The sequence below is a fragment of the Vulpes lagopus genome, chromosome 4 (genome assembly GCF_018345385.1).
Source record: "Vulpes lagopus strain Blue_001 chromosome 4, ASM1834538v1, whole genome shotgun sequence".
In the NCBI taxonomy this organism is placed as follows: Eukaryota; Metazoa; Chordata; class Mammalia; order Carnivora; family Canidae; genus Vulpes; species Vulpes lagopus.
Genome location: NC_054827.1, coordinates 126,616,302 through 126,628,619, shown reverse-complemented (window position 1 = coordinate 126,628,619; position 12,318 = coordinate 126,616,302).

Genomic DNA, 12,318 nt, shown 5'->3' with positions numbered 1-12,318 from the left:
TTCTCCCTGGGTTGCATACTTGAGAGGGTGCTTGCTGTGTTTATTGTTTCTGACAACAGAAGGGGCTGGGGCCTGCTGGGATGGGCGGGTACTGCTGTGAGGACAGTGTTCCCTAGTCCAGTGTCTCATCTGAACACTGGAGGAGGACTTTTAGAAAGAAAGAAAGGTCCTAGCCATTGCATCTGACCTGCTTGCACTCAGGCCCAGTAAAAGGCTGGGCATTCGCCTGGCTTTGCACTGAATCTGCATATTTTCAATGCCTGCCTTGAATCACCAAGAGAAATCACATGTGTCATCAAATCTCCACAATAACCCTGTGGCTTTTGCAGATTAGGAACTGGGCTTAGAGAATTGGTAGGACACTTGTCTGAGATCACACAGCAACTAAGAGGCTTGTCCAAAATGTGGAGTTCTGGACCAAAATCTGGGCTGTCCTCCAACAGGACTGCCTTTCATGGTGAATCTCTCCTAACAGCCCTTTGCCCTGAATTTGGAGAGTCCATTCCCAAGGGATCCAAAGGTTTCCAGTCATAGTGTCTCTCTTGACTTGCTCTTCTTTACCTTCTCCTCCCCCAGCATAGGATCAGCAAGGCAGGGCCCCCACTGTGTTCTGGCTGCTGTTGTAGCCTCAGACCCAGGAGGGGAGGTCTGTCTAGTTGCGTGAGCAGGACTTTCTCTCTGTTGGATTGGATGCAAAGCTAGCAGGCTGCCTAGAGTGTCTTGGGCCAAATGGTCAGGTCAGATACAATGGCTAGGACCTTTACTTCTTTCAAGTTCTAAAGGTCCATCTCCAGCATTCAGATGAGACCCTGCATTAGAAAGCACTGCTCTCCAAACAGCACCCCATCTGTCCTAGCAATCAAGGGAATGTCCTATGCTATTTGGTTAGACTAATTAGGATATGGTGCTGGTACTGGTGGGTACGTTAGTAAAATCGGATTTTTGTCTTCTTTAGGGCAAGAAATTGTGTCTGTTGCTCTTTGTTCTTTCCCACTCTCTGGTTTACCATGTAAAGTCTGTGCTCTGCAGAAATTCAGTTTTTCTCTAGAGATGAAAAGACAAGTTGGTGAAATTCCCTCAAACACAACCAGCCAGCCAAATCCTCAAAGTTTTCTTCCTAGGAAAGCAACTTTTCACATCTAAGAATTTGACTCTGTTCTTAGCTCTGTGTCCTACCCATGAGGCTCATGCATATAGAAGGCTCTTGTTCCCAGCTGAGGGCTCTCAAAATATTAATGTTCAGTATTCGGTATGTCACTACTTCCATGAAGATTTTGTTATGTCGCTAGTCAGTGGTAGGTACCCTTCTTCTGTGTTCCCACAATACCCTATGCCTAGTCCTATCATTATATGGATGTACTTTATTGTTTATTTACTTGCCATCTAGAGAGCACAGTGTCATTAACTTGAAGACAAAGGCAATGCTTTGTAATTCATTGTATTTCCAAGGCTTAATACAATACCTTGCATACTGAAGCTGCTAAAAAATTAGGTCATTTGTTGATGGCATAACCCAGATAATCTCCCCTTCTGTTCACTTCAGTGACCATCTATTTAGTCTCTACTACACTGATAACATGCTTGCAAGCCTGTGTTTTATCTTTTCAACAAATCATAAAGTCCTTGTAGTCACTGGCAATAATATAGAACTTTATTTTTCTTTTATTCCTCTATAATACCCTGTACAGAACTAAGTATGCATAAATGTTTACTTAATTGATGATTAAAATGACTTCTTTCTTTTTGGAGACAACTAGTACATGCAATTTACAGTAGCCTTCTAATTTGGTTCTTCAGGTAGGTCATGTTGACTTTCCTGCATCATATATATATATATAATTTAGTGAATTAGATATTTACCACATCTCCTGACCATGTTTATCTTAAGCACCTCTGTATAACAGTTCCAGCACTGCTTTGTGCTGGAGGGAATTTAATAAGCACTGAAGGATGATCGGATATTGGCTGTTTTCTACCAATTGAGCTCCTAACAATTCTCTGGTCTGTCCCGGTGAACTTGCCTAAATTATAGAGGACACTATGTATTTCACTATGCGTTTCTTTCATCTTGTATTTAGTCAGAGAAATGGAAGGCTAAGCAGGTATGCTAAAAGACATTGAGCTAGTTACTTCCTTTATTTGGGACCAAGTTTGCTTGTTTGTAAAAAACAAGAGAGAAGACAGTGTAATGCTGAGTTCTCTCAATGGTATGTAAGACTCTTTCTTCAAATCTAGGCAGTTGAGGGAGGAAATGGGGGCACAGGCAAAAGGTAGATGATGGGATGTATTGCCTTACAGAGCCAGCTGCTCCACTCTGCAAATCAACTAGGAGTCCCATGTTGATTGAGCGGCAACACCAGAGTGGGTACTGAGAAGCTAAGGATTCAAAGGAAATAACATCTAGGACTTGCTGGATGCTAATTGCCATGCTGGCCACTTTCATGGAATTTACCCTTATAACAAATCTGAGAGCGAGCGAGCCTTTTCTTGTTTTTATTATCCTTATTTAGAAAACAAACAAACAGAGAATTTATTGAGGTCAGATAATGTGCTCAAAGTCACACAGCTAGAGTGTGGCAGATCCAGGACTGGAACACACATCTGACTTCAAATTCACGCATGCTCCTTCCCCTCTGCTGTGCAGTCCCCATAACTGCTATTAGCCCTCTGTCTTTATTTAAACAACAGTGTGATTTTACTGCTTGTCATTAGAAGCGGCTGGGAGCATCATTAACACTTTGGGCCACAAGAGTACTGTTTAGTGCAATGAAGCAGACATCTTTTCATACAAATAATTTATTTGCACCAAAGGTTTCCACTTGAGCACCCAAAATGAATTGGACTAATGTATTATTTTATACTAATGAGGTAGTTGGAACTCGGTGTGTTTAGGGTTTATGAAATTTCAGACCAGCTTTTAAGCCTTTTATTTATTTTCTGGTGCATTTCAAGTAAAATGTAGCCTATGTGATTCTTATTCATTTACACATTTACTTCATGAGACCTATTTGGATGAATTATTTAATGTCCACTGCTTATGTTCTTTTCTTAAAGGCCGTTTGAAGTACCCTTTTTAAAAAAGAAACAGAATGTTTTGATTTTGATGCCATGTGTAAATAAATTTGAACTATGAACAAGTTTGGAATTTAAGGTGAAACATTGAACTCAGGAGGCTCCAGTCTGCTTCCAACCTTGGCAAATGCATTCTTTAACCTCCAAAGCAGTTATATTGGAGCTATCCAGAGGGATAACAGGGCTCTAATGGAAATTGTCAACAAAATTGAAAAGAAAAAAAGAAAGCATATTTTAAAATCCCAGAACTTGAGAGGTCCCTAACTCCAAACAACTGAGGCATAAAACTCAGAGAAGGCTTCAAACAGCTTTAATCTGCTGGTGAATCTGTCCTTTGATAGCATGTAAAATCCAGGCTGAGGAAAATGTGCCTAAGGGTTTCAGTACACTAACTCCAAGATTGATTTTGTGCAAGGACCTGACTGGCATTCAAAAAAAGGAATCAGCAAGAAAGGGAGCAGGAGGAAAGAAAGGAGACTGAAAGAGAAAGAGAGAGACAGAGAGAGGGAGAGACACACACAGAGATTGAGAGAGAGAGAGAAAGAGAGAAAGAGAGAGAGGAAGGCAGGAGGGAGGGTGGGAATGTTGAGAGACCCAAGACTTCGGTTTGAATCCTGGTTCTGCCAGTAACATCTTACAAGATTATAAGCAGATCACTTGAACTAATCTGAGCCTCGTTGTTTGTTTGTTTGTTTTTTTTAAATATGTGTAATGGGAACAAAGGTTCCAGACTTGATAGGGCAGGACTGATTGGAGTGGGGCAGCTGTGAAGGGTGTTGAGAGGCTATTACTCCTCACTCCCCTGGAAATAGGCCCATACAGTCCTCCATCTGGTCCCATCCTCTCCTGTAACTGAGCTGTATTGCTCCTCTGATCACAGGCAAGTCTTCCCAATCTGCTCTAGACCTTGTGCCTAGATTTATCTCCTTCTGTTGTTTTCACTCTACTGTTTGTTTCTGCTCTTTGCTAATCTTTCAATTTGTTGTTTGTTTTTGGATCCTTTTAGGGAGTCTTCAAGTATCTCTTGACCTTCAAGTTGCCCTTGAGTTCCCATTCAATGTTCTTGTCCACTCCATATTCAGTATTCTTGAAAGGCATGCATATAGAAGCTGCCTTTACCTACTCCCTTCTGGAGAGCTTCTCGACCCATTCTAGCATAGCTTCCATCGCCTCTCCTTCTACTGACCATTCCCTGAAAACTGCCTTTTCCAAGTCACCGAATGATCACCATAGTGCAGAGTCCAACAAATAGTTCTGTTGGGGCTTCTGTGACTGCAAATCATCCAGGTGTTCTTGCCAGCTCCTTTACAGTCCTTTTGATGGCTTATTCTCTTCCTCCTGATATCTGTATGTTGAAACATTCTTGGTAGCATCTCTAGGCCCTTTCTCTTCCCTGTCCACACTCCCCACTATGCATCAGAAATCATCCCTCTTCCAGCCTCTTTCTTGTCCAGTCTTACATTTCGATGCCATATCAGCAGTTCTACTTGAATATCTCCCAGGCATTTTAAACTAAATATGTTAAGACAGAAGCCATGGTTTTCCCTAAATATGCCTCTCTCCCAGGCTTCTCCAGCTCAGTAAGCGACCAGTTGCTCATATTTGAAACCTGGGAGTTATTCTGGATACCTCCTTTTTCTCATGGTTCACATTAAGTGCAACGCTCAGTCCTATTAATTCATGTCCCCAAATAGTTTTGAGTTAGCTCTCTTCTGTTTGGATCCACTGATGTTACTCTAGTCCAAACCACCACCAATGTTTGCCTGGATTGTGGGGCTGACTTCCAGGCTGGTTTTCTCACATCTCCTTCTGTTGTCCTCGATTCTATTCTCTACACAGTAGTGTGTGATACTCCAGAAATGCAAAGTGGTTATGCTATTCTCATCTTAAAATCCTTCAGTTGGGTTTCAGTGGTGGTTACTACAATATCCGACATTTTAATCACCATCTGCAAGCCCTTGCATGGTCTGATCTTTGCCTTTTTCTCTACAATTTCACCTCACTCATCACTGACACTTTTACTCACTGCCAATCATTTTTGGCAAGGCAGTCAGTAGTTTAAGATTTTTTTTGTGTAGTAAAGGCCAACCCATCATAAAAAGTTGAGAATTGAGATGCCAGAAAGACAGAAGTCTTTTTGCTTAAACTCATTGTAGAAATTATTTTATATGCACCTCAAGGGAATTTGGGCAGAAAGAACAACATTTAGTGAATATTGGCAAATATATTTTACAAGGGCTTTCTTTCATTTGTGATAAAATAGTAGTGTCAGAAGGAGCCTGGAGGTCATCTAAAGCCACTTTTCCTTTGAAAAAGAGGAGAAAAAGATTCAGAAAAGTGAAATGACTCTTGAGATCATAGAGCTCTGCCAGATATAACTGTTAGTGGATCATGTTCACCTTTTTTCTTTTTTTCAAAATTTATTTATTTCAGAGAGAGAGAGAGAGGGAGGGAGAAAGAGAGAGAGAGAGAGATAGAGAGAGAGCAAGCACTTGGGGCTTGATCCCACGACACTGAGATTGTGACCTGAACTGAAATCAAGAGTTGGATGCTTAACCCACTGAGCCACCCAGGTGCTCCCAATGTTCACCTTCATGCTTTTGGTCTTCAAATGCTTTACCACTTTTATCAGGGATAAAACTCTGTCCTTTGTGTGTTCCAATGAATAAGTTTAAGGAAAGGTGTTGTACAAATGCCACTTAAAGTGTAAATCTCATTCTTTAGTGACAATAAAGGATTCTTTCTTTCCCTTTAGACACTTCAGGCATACTGAAGGCAGAACTTTTCAACTTGAAGGTGTCTGGAAGCCTTTCACTCTTGTACAGAAAAGCCCATCATTCAGAGGGTATCCAAATGTCAAGCTGGTTGTGACTGCAAAGAACCAGGACAGCTTTACTCAAAAACTCTGTTTCTCTTCATGTGGAACAGAGATAATGTCCATCTATAAGTGTGTTTATGTCACAAAGCTGTGGCACTTTGCATTTTTGCCTGTTTTGCTTTCTCGTTTCTGTGATCAAATGATATAGCTGATTGCATTTCTTCCCTGCAACTGAGGGGCCTGAGGGCTATGTACACACACACACACACACACACACACACACACACAACATATATTGTCCTAGTCCATTTGGCTACTATAACAAAATGCCAAAGACTGGATGGTTTATAAGCAGCAGACATTTATTGCTTATGATTCTGGAGGCTGTCAGATTCAGTGTCTGATGAAGGCCTGTTTGCTCATAGAAGGCTGTCTTCTCACTGTTTCCTCTCACGGTAGAAGGAGGAAGGGACTCTCTAGGGTCCATTTGATAAGGGCACTAATTCCATTCATCGGGACCCCACTCTTATGACCTAATAACTTCCCAAAGGCCCTACTTCCTAATGCCATTGCCTTAGTTCTGTTTCAACATATGAATTTTGGATGGAAGTAAACATTCAGTCTCTGTCATACATGCACTTATTCTTTGGAGTATTTATCACAGCTGTAATTATGCAGCAATTTATTTAAATAGAAGTCTAAGCCTGACTCTCTGACTTCTAAGCTTTAGGTAAGCAAGAGGCATTCTCATTCTGTTCTCTGTTGTATGTGAGCACCTACAAATATTTGTCTATTCATTTTACATTTAATTTTGGGTGTCAATTGCAAACATTTTTCTAGGCTCTGGTACGTGGGCATTAAGAAAGTCTCTGGCTTATGGTGCTTCATTCCAGGGAGGGAGGACAGATGATCATATATCCCTGCTCCTCCATTTACTAGCTGTGTGATTTCAGGCACGTTATTCAACCTATCTGTGCCTCAGCTTCCTCATCTGCAAAATGAGAGATAATTATCTGTGGTTCTTTCATGTTTTCTATCTCTTGCTAATAGTTTTTGTTTTAGACCAACTTTTTTTTTTTTTAAGTATCTTTGTGTTGTAAATAGTCTTGGAAGGTATAGCATTTCCCTTCAGTGTCAGGGCAGAATGGTTTCTTGAGAATTTAACAAAGATAACATTGCATCTCCTCTGAGGCAAAGATTTGGCAAGTTTGACAGTAGCTTCCTATAAGATTGAGGGTTTCATAAGCTCAGGTTCCTCAAAAGTGATATGGGTCCACAGTGTGCACAGTATCCGCATGGCCCCACCTATGTCATGTGTAGAACTTGGGGACAGCAGGGGTAACTGATGCCCATATGAAGCTCATGATGCCTGCAGTGCTGTAAGTAACAGCGTCCTTTGCTTCTGATCCAGGAGTCTCAAAGCTTCTGATAGCATCTGTATGTGGCAGGTTGACTTGTTAGCTGAACAACCAGGAAAAATTTCAGACTTTGTCTAGTTTTTGACAATAATGTTAATTTCTAATTTTTAATGCTATGAGGATTAAAAGGAAGAATGCTCTTGTATTTGCTGTTATTTTCTCCAGAATATTCCTTCCTTCCACCCAGACGTTTGCTCACTCATTCACTCTCCTCCTTTAGATTTTTCCTTAGATAAAACCTTCTCAGTGAGGTCTATCTGGACTCCCCTATTTAAAATAACAGCTTCAGTCAGGGTCCAAGGAGAGAAACAGAAGTAGCAGTGGGTATGTATCAAAAGACTTCTTGCAAGGATTTGGCTTATGGAATTGTGAGAGCTGGCTTGGGAAGTGAAATGGCAGGCTGTCAGGATGGGCAGGCTGGAGCTCTCAGGCAGAAGCTGACATCCACAGGCAGGATTTTTTCTTCCTCTGGAAGGCCTTAGCTCTACTCTAGGACCACTCTGACTATCAAGGATAATCTCCCTCACTTCAAGGCAACTGATTATGGACTCTAACCACATCACAAAAGACTTTCCCAGGACCACCTAGATGTGTGTTTGCTGGAATAATGAGGACTGTAGCCTACATATGTTGACACATCAGACTTGGATAGTCACATCTCCAATACTCCCTATTCTGTTTTATATTTTGCTATGGCACATATCAGCATCTAATTCACTATTTTACTTGTTTTGTCAATTGTCTATCTCCTCCACTGAAATGTAAACCCACAAGGAGAGAGATTTCTGCCTTTATTGTTGTATTCTCTGCATGTGCAGTGGTGCTTGGCCAATAAACACTTGTTGATTCATTGAATGAATGAGGTGAAGTGCTTAGAACAGAGCCTGACATATGGAAAGTGTGCAATCAGTGCTCGCTATTTGTATAGTAAGTGCACACAAACCCAATATAAATACCTTGCATTTATGGGCCTCAGCACTTTTTTTACACTTTCTCTTTTTGATCCCAGATAGCTTTTCGAAGGTGCTGTCTGCCCTCTAGCAGAAATTTAGTATTCCTTTCATCACATGCCAGGCCCTCCCTACTGTGGTCTTTAGCCTACCTGACAATCTTTTGAATGCATCAATACTGCCCCTTTGCCAGGATTTCTTTAAGTCCCTCAGTGTTCTGTGCTGCACCTCCTACCTCTCTTCCTTTGCATGAGATGTTTTTTCCATTGTGAATGCTACCCCCCACTTTGTATTCATCCAGCTTATTTATCACTCTTGCAGCACTCATTTCAGGTGTTAACTCCTGCTCAAGGTCCTTTCTGGTCCCCAAAACTGACCATCTTTTTGTTCTCTACCATGTCCCATACTCAGCTCTAATCTAATGCTTAGCCAACTCACCACTCCGTTGTGATAGTCTCCTCACTCATTCCATGGTCAGACCCTTGAGAACAAGATCATGTCATTTGCCTGTGCTTCTCTAGAACATAGCACAGCTTCTGGCATAGAGAGATAGCAGATAAATATATATGGGCCAAACAAGTACTGTTGAATGACAGTTCCCAAATGGTGCATGAACAGCTGCTTTGCTCAGCTTTACTTGAAAGCAGTGCCTCTTGACACAAAGAAATGGAAAAACATTCCATGCCAATGGATTGGAAGAACAAACATTGTTAAAATATCCATACCACCCAAAGCAACCTACACATTTCATGCAATCCTTATCAAAATACCACCAGAATTTTTCACAGAGCTAGAACAAACAATCCTAAATTTGTATGGAACCACCAAAAGCTATGAATAGTCAAAGCAATCCCAAAAAAGAAAAACAAAGCTGCAGGCATCATGATTCTGGACTTCAAGCTATATTACAAAGCTGTAGTTATCGAGATGGTATGATAGTGGCACAAAAACAAATGTATAGTCCAATGGAACAGAATAGAGTATCCAGAAATGGGTTCACAACACTATGGTCAACTAATCTTTGACAAAGCAAGAAAGAATCTCCAATGGAAAAAATACAGTCTCTTTAATAAATGGTGTTGGGAAAATTGGACAGTAACATGTAGAAGAATGAAACTAGACCACTTTTTTATACCATACACAAAAATAAATTCAAAATGGAGGAAAGACCTGAATGTAAGATAGGAAGCCATCAAAATAATAGAGGAGAACACAGGCAGCAACCTCTTTGACCTTAGTCGCAGTGACTTCTTACTAGATAGGTCTCTGGAAGCAAGGGAAACAAAAGCAAAAATGAACTATTGGGACTTCATCAAGATAAAAAGCTTCTGCACAGCAAAGGAAACAGTCAACAAAACTCAAAGGCAGTCTATGGAAAAGGAGAAGGTATTAGCAAATGACGTATCTGAAAAAGGGTTAGTATCCAAAATCTATAAAGAAACTTATCAAACTCAACACCCAAAACCCAAATAATCTAGTTAAGAAATGGGCAGAAGACATGAATAGACTTCCAAATAAGATATTCAGGTGGCTAGCAGACACATGAAAAGATGCTCAACATTGTTCATCATTAGGGAAATGCAAGTCAAAACCATGATGAGATATCATCTAACACCTGCCAGAATGGCTAACAATAACAACACAAGAAACAACAAGTGTTGGCAAGGCTGTGGAGAAAGGGGAACCCTTTGCACTGTTGGTGGATATGCAAACTGGTGCAGCCGCTGTGCAATACAGTATGGATATACCTCAAAAAGTTAAAAATAGAGCTACCCTCCAATCCAGCAATTGCACTACGAAGTATTTATCCAAAGGATAGAAAAATGCTGATTCATAGGGGCACATGCACCCTGATGTTTGTAGCAGTGCTATCAATAGCCAAGTTATGCAATAAGCCTAAATGTTCATTGACTGATGGACAAAGAAGATGTGGTATCTATACACAATGTGGAATATTATTCATTCATGAAAAATAATGAAATCTTGCCATTCACAATAAGGTGGATGGACTAGAGGGTATTATGCTAAGTGAAATAAGTCAGTCAGAGAAAGAAAAATACTTTATGATTTCACTCAAATGTGGAATTTAGGAAACAAAACAGATGAACATATGAGAGTGGGGTAAAAAGAGAGAAGGAAACAAACCATAAGAGACTTAATGATTGAGAGCAAACTGAGGATTGCTGGAGGGGAGGTTGGGGGACGGGCTAGACGGGGGATGGAGATTAAGGAGGGCACTTGTGATGAGCACTGGGTGTTATATGTAAGTAATAAATCACTAAATTCTACTCCTGAAACCAATATTGCACTGTATGTTAACTAACTAGAATTTAAATAAAAAATTGAAGTAAAAAGAAAAGGAGCAGCACCTCTTAACTTTCATCCTGCATGAGACTCACACCAGAAGAGTTTCAAAAATACAATGCCTGGCCCTCAACCCAGAAATTCTGATTAAGCTCATCCACTGTGAAGCTTGAGTGTTTTGTTTTAAAGAAGTTCTTTAGATAATTTTGCTGCTCAGCCAGAGAGGAAAGACACAACCATAAGTATAACTCTTCTTAAAGTTTTTAGTTTATTTGTCCTGTATCTGGGTGAGGAGCAGGGCTGGCCTCTTCCCTCTAATGTGAGAACAGTTCTCTTTGGCAGCTTTGGGCCTGAAATCCTTGCGTCTGTTCAAGACACCACTCAAAGTTAATGGTGCACCTGTGTTTATGGCCTTGCGAAGCCTGGCTAGGAAAGAATTTACATTTTTACCTTTCATTGAAAAGGATGTAGTATGTGATTATGGGAAGATACTTCAAAAATCATAAAATGCCCCAGAATTTGTCATTCCAGCTGACATTGTTCTTTGGGAGTGGGAAGGGGTGCTGTAGGGGTGGGGGGTTATGAAGGTTTTAAGTGCAATGGGCCTGTCAGGGTATCCAAATTTCTTCCTGTCTAACCACCTTTATCTTCATATACTGGCTAAGAAAGAAAGCTCTGGAGTCAAATGCCTGAATGTAAGTCCCAGCTCCAGCTCAGGCATTTATTAACTCTATAGCCCTATAACTTTTTTGCCCCTGTTTCCTTAACAGGTCACATAGGGTTATAGCCCTATCACATACAATCTGGAGGATTAAAGTAGATGCCCCCGAACAAAGCTGTTAGTACTGTCCTGTCCTCATGCCTTCCTGGCCACCCTTGGACCTCTGCCTCAGGTGAAGTCATATCCCTCACCTGTCCTGCTCCAATTGCCCCTTCCTGGCCCCCACCAGCCTCAAATCCATCTGGCACAGGGCTCTGCCCTGCTTCCTTCTGGGTGCACTGTATTGATCAAGTCATTCACCTGTTCAGTTACCTTCAATGGCTCTTGTTAACCTTGTAATCTCTGCCCTCCTTTCCAATCTCCAAAGATTTAGAGCTCCCCAGACCGGAGCTGGCTAGGGATGTGCATCACTGTTCTCTCCCTCGCACTCCACCTGCACCACCTCCCCATCTGATTGAGCCATTTTCCCTTTTTTATCTCTGCCACGTGCTTTCAACTTTCCAGTTTCACCATCTTTGCTAGAGCTGCTGCCTGGAGCATAGCACCCTTGTCTTCTCCTCTGTAATCATGTAAATCTGAGCTCTACAATGCTGGTTTTCTCTCCTCCAGTTAACTTCATCCTTTGACTGCAGCCCGTACTGCTGACTTGTCTGTGAACCCCACCCTTGTTTAGGGTATGCTAATCAGTGAACAAAGCAGTCCTCTAACTTCAGTGGTTTAAGCCCTTGATGGGTTTTCCTCACTGCTGCCACAACTCATGTGAGTCTCCATCCATGAGTGTGGGGTTCCCATGCCCCAGGAGTTTCTTCCTTACGGTGATCGCCATTTCCCGGGGTCTTTGTGCCCTCTCCTGGGTTCTCTGCCCTGATGATCCAAGGTGAAAGGACACACAGAAGATTGCTTAGGGCCAGGCTTGAATGATGTACACATCACTTCACCCACATTTCTCTGAACTCAGTGCCAAAGGCCCACCTAACTGTGATGGAGGTAGGGATGTGTAGGCTGCCTTCACGTGCAGGTGACAAAGGAAATGGA